Here is a 10,281-nt window from a genome sequence, read left to right as displayed (position 1 = left end):
CGCGCCGCGCCGCTGGGGCGGGCCGGGCCGGGCCGGGGCGGGGGGAAGGAGGGAGGGAGGGAGCGCGGCGACGGGAGCCGGGAGGGCTCAATCCGCGCTATCCTCCCCCGCCCTTCGCCACCTCCTGCCTTCGCCCGCTCCTCCTCCCCCGCCCCCGGGAGAGGCGAGCGCTCTGCGGGGAGCCGCTCGGCGAGGGAGCCGCCGCTGCCGCTCGGTGAGTGCCGCCCGCCCGGCCGCCACAGGCTGCGGCGAGCCTGGCGCTCGGGGGGACGGGGTGGCTCTCCCCCCTCCCCGCGGGGGTGGGCGAGCGTCCGCCGGTTCGAGCCCCGCCGCCGGCAGCACCCCGTGCCGGGCTGCTCCTGCCCCGCCGCGGCTGAGGGAGACGGGAGCTGCGCGGCGGCGGGGTGCGAAGGGGCTGGGGGCGGGGGGGGGGGGGAAGGCGGCGGCGGGACCCGGGCGGGGCGGGGCGCACCCTCGGGCCGCGGCCAGCGGCGCCCCGTCCCGCCGGACGCCCCTGCCAACTTTCTGAGGAGTTCAGGCAGTGCGTGTGGCGGGGGGTGCTGCCTGCCGCTGCCGCCGCCTCCTCCTCCTCCTCCCGCCTCTCCCCGCCGTCGTGGGGCAGCGGCGGCTCCGCGCTGCCGGGGCGGGGGCGCGCGCGCGCGCGCGCGGGGCTCTTGGGGGGGGGGCGGTTGAACGGCCGCGCGCCCCTGCGCGGGGAGGCCGCGGCGCGTGCGTGCGTCCGCGCCTGAGGCGGCGGCGGCGGCGGGGACGGACACACGAACGGACAGACAGACAGACACTCACGCACTCACACGGCCCGCTCGGACACGATCCCACAGCCCCCCCACCTCCCCCCCGCGGCGGGCCGCGCTGCCGCCCGGGGGTGTCCGTCCCTCCCGTGCCTCCGGGTGGCCGGGGCTGAGGAACCGGAGAAGCCCCCCCTCAGCTGCTTCCCCCCCTCCGCCGAAAAAAACTCATGCCGGGTGGGTACCCCCCGCCCCTCAGCGCTTTGTGACTTATTTCCCGACGGCGCCGCGGGGGGGAAAAAAAAAAAAAAAAAAAAAAAAAAAATGTTAATTCACCGGCTACAGCTGGCAACCTTTCTGCTATAGTCGCGCACAAGGGCGGAGGAGAAGCCTGCGGAGTGAGTCATGGAGTTAAGAGGCCCTCTGGTTGTTCATGGCAAAAACAGGGGGGTGGCTCATTCAACATGTGGGAAATAAGTGGAGTAAGAGTTGCTTAAATTCGTAATAAAAAGATAAGGCAGAGGTACCCGTACGTATCACCCCCGCCCGCCGCCCCAGCTTGCTATCGAGCAGCCTTCAAAAGGAGGGGGGGAAGTAAACGTTGCTTTTTCCTGAAGGAGGACTTGTGGTCAGACTGTCATAGCTAACTGCAGTAGTTATGCCTTTGTCAGCATTTCCATTATAAGTGTAGTTTTTATGTAGTTTACAACTTGGTTATAAAAATATGCACTGGGTTGAAACTTGGTCGACAGCCTCTTCTCCAGAAACATCTTTTAAGTGAATTTTGAAATTATTCTGCTAGGTGCTAAGTGGAAATCCATGGAAAAATATTTCTTTTTATGTTTCTGTGAACTTTAAAACTTAGCTGCTTATGCACATGGACACATCTACAGCTGTTAGTCCAAAAAAAGTCGTCGCCCCCCCCCCCCCGCCCCGTTAAGTTTGTTAAATTGTGGAAGAGTTTAAAGGCTCGGCCTCTGCACGCATTGCTCTTTACACATTAATTAGTGCAGCAGAGACTCTCCGAAGGCTCTCGCGCGGTCTGTGCCGCCTTGCGTTAGGGCACCCACCTACAGAAGTGACGTGGGGCACTGCGTGTCTGCACAGCTGGGACCGTCGAGTGCCAGGACAGTTTGAATGCTTCAGCACTGCAGACAAGAAGCCGGTGTTAAAATGAAGGTGGAATATGTTAACTTTGCTCTGTGGGATTTTTTTTTTTTTTTTTTACCCTGTCTGTTCAATTGCTGCCTCTGAGACGGGGAACAAGCACAGTATTTAAGAGGTTTCGTTTGGGTACCTCTGTATATACACGTATCTGGATTCTGTGAAACATGCCTGCCACCCAGTGAATGTAGCTGATCTCTGTATACTCTTCTATACATTCACTACCTCTCTGCCCAGCCCTACCCCATCGGTAAGTTTGCAAAGCAAAGTGCTCAGGAGTTGTAAAAATGCCAGGCTCATCTGGCCACGTGATGATGGTGTCCGTCGTGACGTGATCCACCGTTGTCCCTCCCGGCCAGCTCGGGTGCTGATCCAGAGGTGCATCCGCCAAGGTGTTGCAGCTCCCCGGCTGGGCAGCAGTGAGAAGAGGTGACGTGAACGAGGGAGATGATTATACGCAGAGGGGCAGGCAGTTTCACGTCTGAGATGGCTGGAGAATTGGACTTTGCAGCCCTTGCCTTTCCCGTAGGATTTCCATGTAAATGTAAAGGTTTTCACACATGGGCTGTTGGTTTTTCTGGGTGCCTAACCCGAGTCCCTGGGATCTGCTGTGTGGTTACGCTGAACTTGTCCATATGGGACAAAAGTCAAGGGCTGTTTGCTCTCGACATGCAGAATATGTTTCGTAGGTCTAAGCGTGTTAGAAATACAAGTCTTGAGTGTCAGAATTGCTTGCTCAGTGTCTGTAGCTTTTTGCTCTAATCGTTCATATCTTAGTTTCCCATCTTCAAAAAAAAGTGGATAACAGTATACTTTATCTTATGGATTACTGTAGTGATGAGAACCATAAAAGAACTTGGGAGAAAAGAAATAATTCCCTTTGTGGTTTGAAAGCGTGTGGTGATGCTCTTAGAGAACAAGAGCAAAAGGAGGAATTCATCTGTTAATTATAGCAAAGCTTCTATGGGGAAAAAAATGTGACCAGCTCACTCACAATTACAGATTGATCTCCATGCATATAAGCACTAGGAGACGGTTTTAATTACTGTAGGCCACTTAGTTCTAATAATTCCTAAATTCTGCCACGTTAGACACATTTTTAATACTGTTTTTTGTGTGTAATTTCCTAGGTTTTCTTTCCCTTAGGAAAAGAGCGGAAAAGCAGATAGGCAGCCTAGGGTAGTGTACTCGTGTCGCCACCCTTCATCGGCTGGATTCCTAATGTAACGCCCGGGACTGTGCTGTTGGAGCTCTCTGTCGAGGATAACCAGTGGTGGTAGGTCGTGGCTGTGGCCCGTGTTGCTGCGAAGACCCGTAGGATGGGGCAAGGAAAGGGCAAGGAGAAGCAGGACTCCCCCTCGTGTCCCACGTACCTTTCCACCATCCCCTGTGTGGAAAGCCTGGAGCCTGCTGCCGTTCCCTGGCTTGGAGCACAGTTATTTGAGCTGCAGCCCTGTCCTGCATGGGCGCTGGGGGAGAAGTTGCTTATTGCTGTGGGGATGGCCTATGTCGTCTGATCGGTGTGAGGAGTTGAGAGGAATGTGGCCATGGCCTAGCAAATACCTACTGAAAATGCACAAAGTGCAATTCGTCTTTGGATGTTTGACCAAATGTGGGTGGATTTTTCATGGGGGCAGCACAAAGGACACCTCCGACAGAGCGGCTCCAGCCCTCATGTCAGATTTCAAATCTGTCACCAAGAGCTGGAAGGGCGCTATAGCCTTCCAAGTTTGCTAGAGATTTCTATTAGCATTGAAAGACAGCGTTTTCCCTGGTCTTGTTCTGAAAACAGCTGAAGTGTTTTGGCCGAGTTCTTCTAATCACAGTCTACCTCCTGCACCCCTCCCTCAGAGGCAACCTCTACAACACATGGAACAAAATTTAGCCTGAGGCAGACGTTCAACTTGGAAAATTTCAACCCAAACAGTCCAAGTCTGGCCAAGTTACAAGCAGCTGGAAGCAGCATCTTGCATTGGAAGTGTTCAGCAGCTGCCTAATAGGCGGTGCTACAAGCTTCATCAATGCTGTGTATATGTTTATGTACATGGAAATATGCTGCTGAATTATAATATTAATTAATAGGTTACCCAGTTGGCTAATTGGCACCCAGTTGTTTCTGAATTTTTTAAAATAGAGAATCGAACCTAAAACTCTTTGGTTAGAATGCTTTGCCTTACTCACATTATTCATTGTTTTTTTCCTGGCTGAAAAACTGAAAACTTTAAAATGGAGCCTCTGAAATAAATGACAAGCCAGGGCTTACTCCTTCTGAATCTTTCAGAATGACTTAACAATTGTTAAAGACCAATTTACAGTAGAACTAGAGCAAATTGCTTCCCAGCACTTTGAATTGTAAAAAACCACATCTCCCAAATTCCTAAGCTATTCATCAACTGTTCTATTGTAGCAGACTCACCCTATATTGTGTCCCTGATATATCTATTAACTCTGCAGTGAAGTGTGAGTTTCAAACAATTGTGCCATGGAGTCACTGTGGAATAAATACCACAAACATTGGCAAAGTTGCTTCATAAATCTTTCTTAGTTTAGAGAGGAACTTAGGCGTGCCTTTCTTCTATGGGAGTGCAGCTGTTTCTTGTGGGGTCCCCCGGGGGCTGGATCTTGGTGTAAGGCTGTTTAATATCATTATATTTGCAGTTTTTGTGATGGTGTCTCATCGTTACCAACAGATCACATGCACTTTTGTGTGCGTGTGGAATGAGTTACTAGTACGGAGTGCTCCAAATCACTTTTTTAAATGGTTAGCATCTAGCAGAAGGCGTTTTTCATGCAGCCAGATACAAAAGAAACCAGGAATGCAGTTACACCAGCAGGATAGGAGACTGTCTTCAAACTGGCAATTTGAAGGAAGGCTTAAGAATTTTTGTGAGAATTTGTGCGGAGAATCATCTCAACAGGAGTTTTCATTGTAATGCTGCGACTGAAGTGTGGTCTTTGGCTGTGTAGCAATATAAATATTGCACAGAAATAGGAAAGTATGTGGCATTAGTAAGATCATGGGAATTCTGTGTCTGGTTTTGCTGCTCACACGTGAGGAAGGATGTGAAATATTAGTAAGAGCGCAGTGACAAAAGCGATCCAGGGTTTGGAAACCAAGCTTCACGATGCAGGGTATACAGAGTTTATTCTGCTCAGAAGAGACTGAGAGGGGAAATGATGCCTGTATATATCGTTCGTATGTGTAAGGAAAATACATGGTACTTAATTGACCCTACTGAGACATCCAGTGACCGGGAGCTGAAGTTAGGTATGTTGTACCCTGAAATAATAAGTAGCAATGAGGGCAAAAAAGCATTGTAATGGATTTGCTGTTGCTGGGAGTGTTTGAAGTACGATGGGGTTTCCTTCTCAAAGATGTGCTTTGGCTTGGTTCGGTGGAGGACATTTCCAGTGCGTGTCGAATGGGGAAGGACTGTGCTCTGTTCCCGTACTTTGTTTCCTGGATTGAGAAAACAAGATTATTTGCAGTGCTTTCCGTGTATTGTAGCACATGTTGCTGCCTTGGACAAGATTATAATAAAATGTCATGCTTCAGAACTTGGCTGGTTTTCTTTTGGGTCAGGAAGACCATTTTTTCTTGGTGCTTAATTTGACTTCTGGGATTATGATTAATTATTGTATACTATTCACTTTCCTCCAGAGCATCAACATATGGTGGCAGCTGGAGACAGGATATCGGGTACTCACCTTCCTCACTTACTTCTCTCTGTCAGTACAGAGTCCCCTCATGTTCCCAGGTTGGTCTACCGTCTTTCTTTGCTCAGGATACTGACAGCTATATTCAGGGATGAAGAAATTTCCCCTGCCCTTAGATAGGCAAGGATGTCGCTCACCGTTCAGAAGTCAGCTGCTGAGGGCTTACGGCACCTGCAAGCCCCCTCTCCCCTTAACCACCTCTCTGTCCTTTGGGAACGCCTCTCCCGCTGCTGGATCTCCTGCTGCAAGCAGACACTGGAGCCGCGGACTCACGTGCGCATGGCTTGGCAGTGTAGCACCCCTGGCAGTCACTAAAACAACAGAAGTTATGGCAGTGAAATCATTTCATAACCTGAAACACATGACTGACTGCTCAAATCAAGTTTAAGCATTACCTGCAGAGTTCCTTTTCAGGCAGGTTCACAATAAAGTTGAAGTTTTAATTTGGCCTGGGAATTGCACTTGAGCCTAGATAGTTATGAGATGATGTTTTATAATTCCACAGTTTGTTCTTTTTATATAACAAACAGACACATTTTTTCCTCTGGCATCTGAACTAGATTAAATATATTTTAAGCGTTAAAGTATTTCTTTCTGTCAAAAATGTATTTTATTGTACCTACTGTAGGGTACCTGGTATGCAAAAGCGTGCCAGGATCTGATGTTCAGTATTTCACACAGTGGTCTTGATTTGGGCTTTTTCATTCACACTTTAAAACATCCTACGAATGTTTTAAGATAACAAATTGCATTTTGTATATAGGATGACCTTACTGGAAGTTTTCCTGTTGCGAAGAACTGAAACTTGAGGAGCCTAAGTTCTTGTAAATGAGTATCTCTAGACTTCTTGAAAACATGCATATAAGTATGTCCGCTTACTTGGAAATACTTAAGTGCTAAAGTACTCCTCTCAAACATGATTTCTAAAAACACTTTCCTCAGCTGTCTTATTGAGATGTGCATGTTTGAGAAAATAATGGGAGTAGAGCCTTCTAGGGTTTGGCCCATGTGCCTGTCGCGATGTTCATTGGAGTTAATGATAATGCTCTATTGATTTCCAGGAGATACAAGATCCAACTCACTAAGAAAGTACAAATGAGGTTGGATGTTTTCAGTTTTTAAGAGCTCTAGTCAGATTATTTAATAAATTTCTTCTCGGAAAATGGCAGAATCAAGGAATCAACAGTAAATTTTGAATCCTATTTTAATGTTCCAGTAGTTGGATAAAACTTGGGTTAATATGGAGATGGTAATGAGTATCACCACATGATGTCTGTTTTGACAGTGCAGTCATGGGTTGTAGCTTCCCACCTCATGACATCTTACTGTGTTTGTAATACTTAGTGAGTTTTGTTCCCTCTCTGGCTGTGAAGTGAAACAGTGTCTCAGGCCGAGATTAAAATTTACAGAATTGTTAAGTGACCTGTGTCCATCTCAGGGGCATATCAAATTTGAATACAATACTATTAAATAGCCAAGCTATACAACTGACTGACTGTACACTTAACAACACAAATTGTGTGCGTGTAGGATAATTATGCACCCAGACAACCAAATTAACAAAGGCTAGAAATAGTAGTAGGACTGAGTTCTCTGCCAGGATTGGTTTTCTCCCCTCATTGGTGCCAAAAGTAACTATAATCGAGATAGTCAAGTTAGGTGTTTTTATTGAATGTATTATTCTGTATCTGCTATGTGTGTGCAAACTTCCCATGCAGCCCCTAGTCCAGCACATCTGTGGCCGGTGAAGATGTAATTTTGCCTGCTCCCCAGAATTAGTTTAATTTCCTTCTTTTATTTGTGTGCGCATACAGAATTATCTTTTTTCTTGTTAAAACCTACTATTTCAGATTCACCCGCGTGCTCTAGGCAGCGTGATGTTCCTGTCTCTTTCTTCCTTTAATACAATAGTGACATTAAGCAGTTACAGTGTCTGAGGTACCTGGTCATACAGGCATCGATGAAATTTAATGAGGTGTTTCAGCTTGCTTGACCTTGTTCTGCGACTCATTTATGCTTCATGTATTAAGGTAGGAAATCGAGCATGCTCTGAGCCCTGGCAGAAGGTCGCTCACACAGTATCTGCTGCTGCAGCTTCTGTTTCAACATCTGCTGCAACATCAGAGAGACGCTGCCGCTGTGTCACTTCCAGCAGCTCATGCGTTAAGTGTGTATCGGATGCTTTTGGGATGTGCTTGGGCTCTATGGGGGGGACACGAGCTGGTGGTTGAGAAGTGGAACCACTGGTGGGAAAGTTGTAGGATCTGCAACTTGCTGCAGACCTTCAGAGACCTTTTTTGGGCAAGAGGGGGTTGAACAGCATCCTGGCACCTGTTCTTTGCTCTTTAATTTTGTTAAGAGGGGAAATTCAATGAGAAATTGCAGGGTCTCTGTGTTGGTCAAGAGAATGATAGCAGATAGATCCATTTGTTTTGGGGGAAACTGAAGGAGCCTGCTTTGTCACCAGTTTAAACGATTGAAGAGGTGAGGACGTTATGCTACCCTGTGGCATAGATTTGCTATTTTTTTAAGATAAATGACGGGGGAAGTGGTATTGTGGGTAAAAGGACAGCAAGACTAGTCAGAAAATAGATGGTGACAGTACTTGGCGTTCATATACTGCTGTAGGAGCACTGACTGATCCAACGTGTCACGATGATAATGTGTTACCTAAGGAACAATAAATCTCTAGGAAAAGAGCATAGTCCAATGCAGTTTCAGAAACTTCAGTATTTTGGGGGAGGTGAACTGATTTAAACATCAAAAATGTGCAAACTGAGTTACTAAGTACAGATGACTGAATTCATTCATGCATCAAAATATGTTTCCCCTCGAGCCTAAGGAAGACCGCTCCTTGTCTTCACGCAGCCATCTGTACCGAGTGAAATGGCAGTGGGAGGCAGAGAGCTCCAACACGTTCTCGGCCTGGACCCTGGCCCTCCTCCCTCCCGTCCTGCTTCCCGGGGTGCAGATGAACGCAACAGAAATGAAGCCGCTGCTGAGCTCCAGAAGAAAGTCCAGTGCCTGAATATTTCTAGCAGTAATTTCTCCAAACGGATACGCTACCTCGGCAAAATAACTTTGACGCGAATTGGCCTTCAGGCAGCTCTTACACAGTACTTTTCCTCGCTCTCCCCGCGCGTCCCCCCTTGCACGTGAACAGGGGAGGGATACCTAAGAGCCAGGCAGCACTGTCCAACGAAATCATAGAATCATAGAATCGTTTAGGTTGGAAAAGACCTTTAAGATCATCCAGTCCAACCATTAACCTACACTACCAAGTCTACTCTAAGCCAAATGGCCGACCTTTGATTGGGGTGGCTGCCAACTGCAGGCAGTCATCTTCTAAGCAAAATGTTGGGCCTGAGGGACGGCTGAGCAGGCAGAGGCACTGGCTTTTTCAGGCCAGCACTGGAAGTGGCAGAGTTTGCACGGGCATCCCGAGGAGGAACAGGGCCGCGGCCTTGGCCTTCACGCCCATGACTGCCGTGGCTGTCATGGCTACCGACGGTCGCCCCCAGCAGATTGTCACTTCTGCCGGCATTCACTGCTGCCCCCAGACCTGCCAGCTGGACACGGGAACCCTTCTAATTTCTGCCAAAATTATTTTCCTTAACTAATGCGGTTTGCTGAGGCAGGTTCTGGTATCTGTACTGAGAAGCTGCTGGGGGGGGGTGGGTTGGGGACATTAGTGGGGTGTTAGTGGAGATAGTGGAAATGAGGTTTGTCCGCAGCCTGTTGAACTGTAAGCCTTTCTCCAGCCTTGTGCCAGCAGACTTTTGCCAACACTTTACTTCTATGTTTCCTTCTGGGAGAGGGGAATAATACCCGCGTGTAATTGTGTGCAGGGAATAGGTCCCCCAGCACCTGCTTACCTCCACTGAAGTAGTACCTTTTTCTTACGTATTTGGGTGTCTGTCTGTTCTGTGCAGCTGTCTTTCACTGGATGCCCTTTCAAGTGAAACTTTCATCTTGAGCCATCCAAACCAAACCTTTAGGTTTTTTTTTTTTTTAGGTTTTCCTAGCTGAACAAATTTTATGGATTAACAGATTTTGCCTTTAGGGTTTGTAAAAATTTTACTAAGGCTTTTTCAAATTCAGTTTTCAAATGTTAATGTTACAGCGTAGTAAAACCTTTCAACCATGACAGGTATAATATTTTAATGAATGAATGAACTGGCTTCTGACTATAAATATATTGCAGCCAAGATGGGGAGAGCCAGAAATACACTTCTATATTCTTGGCAAATGATCATTTGTGAAAATTTTCCAGGACACATCTATTAATATTAAATATTTTTCATGAAGGAGTGACTGCATCAGTGGACAAGGGAAAAGCAATACATGTCATCTATTTGTGACCAAATTTACTGGTATACTTCTATCATTTTTGTACTCTTTCAGGAGGGGAGGGGGTGACTGCATCATTATGTACCTCATTCAAGGTGAATTACTGCAAATATATTACCTAAAGTCTGACCTAGCTACTTGCTTTGCCTCTGGATGTAGTTTCTGGGGCAGCCTAAAACAGAGGTCGGACAGCTGAACGGTCACAGCATGTTTTCATGATGTTGTGTGCTTAAGAGGTCTCCATTTCTGTGAGAAAACCTATACATTAACTTTTGTAGGTGTTATGTTTTGCCCCTCTGAAATA

At 47.6% G+C, this 10,281-nt stretch overlaps 1 protein-coding gene across 1 annotated transcript in view; it reads left to right on the top strand.

Moving 5' to 3' along the window:
- The first annotated feature begins 171 nt into the window (after positions 1-171).
- ELF1 (E74 like ETS transcription factor 1) overlaps positions 172-10,281 on the top strand; it is a 95,948-nt gene continuing 85,838 nt past the window's right edge. The window contains exon 1 of the mRNA XM_075727427.1: positions 172-214. The gene's annotated coding sequence lies outside the window, so the exon portion shown is untranslated. The remainder of the gene's footprint in view (positions 215-10,281) is intronic.

The sequence above is a fragment of the Pelecanus crispus genome, chromosome 1 (genome assembly GCF_030463565.1).
Source record: "Pelecanus crispus isolate bPelCri1 chromosome 1, bPelCri1.pri, whole genome shotgun sequence".
Lineage (NCBI taxonomy): Eukaryota > Metazoa > Chordata > Aves > Pelecaniformes > Pelecanidae > Pelecanus > Pelecanus crispus.
The sequence above is the reverse complement of the archived record's forward strand: the minus strand, read 5'-3'. Positions and strand labels throughout refer to the sequence as shown.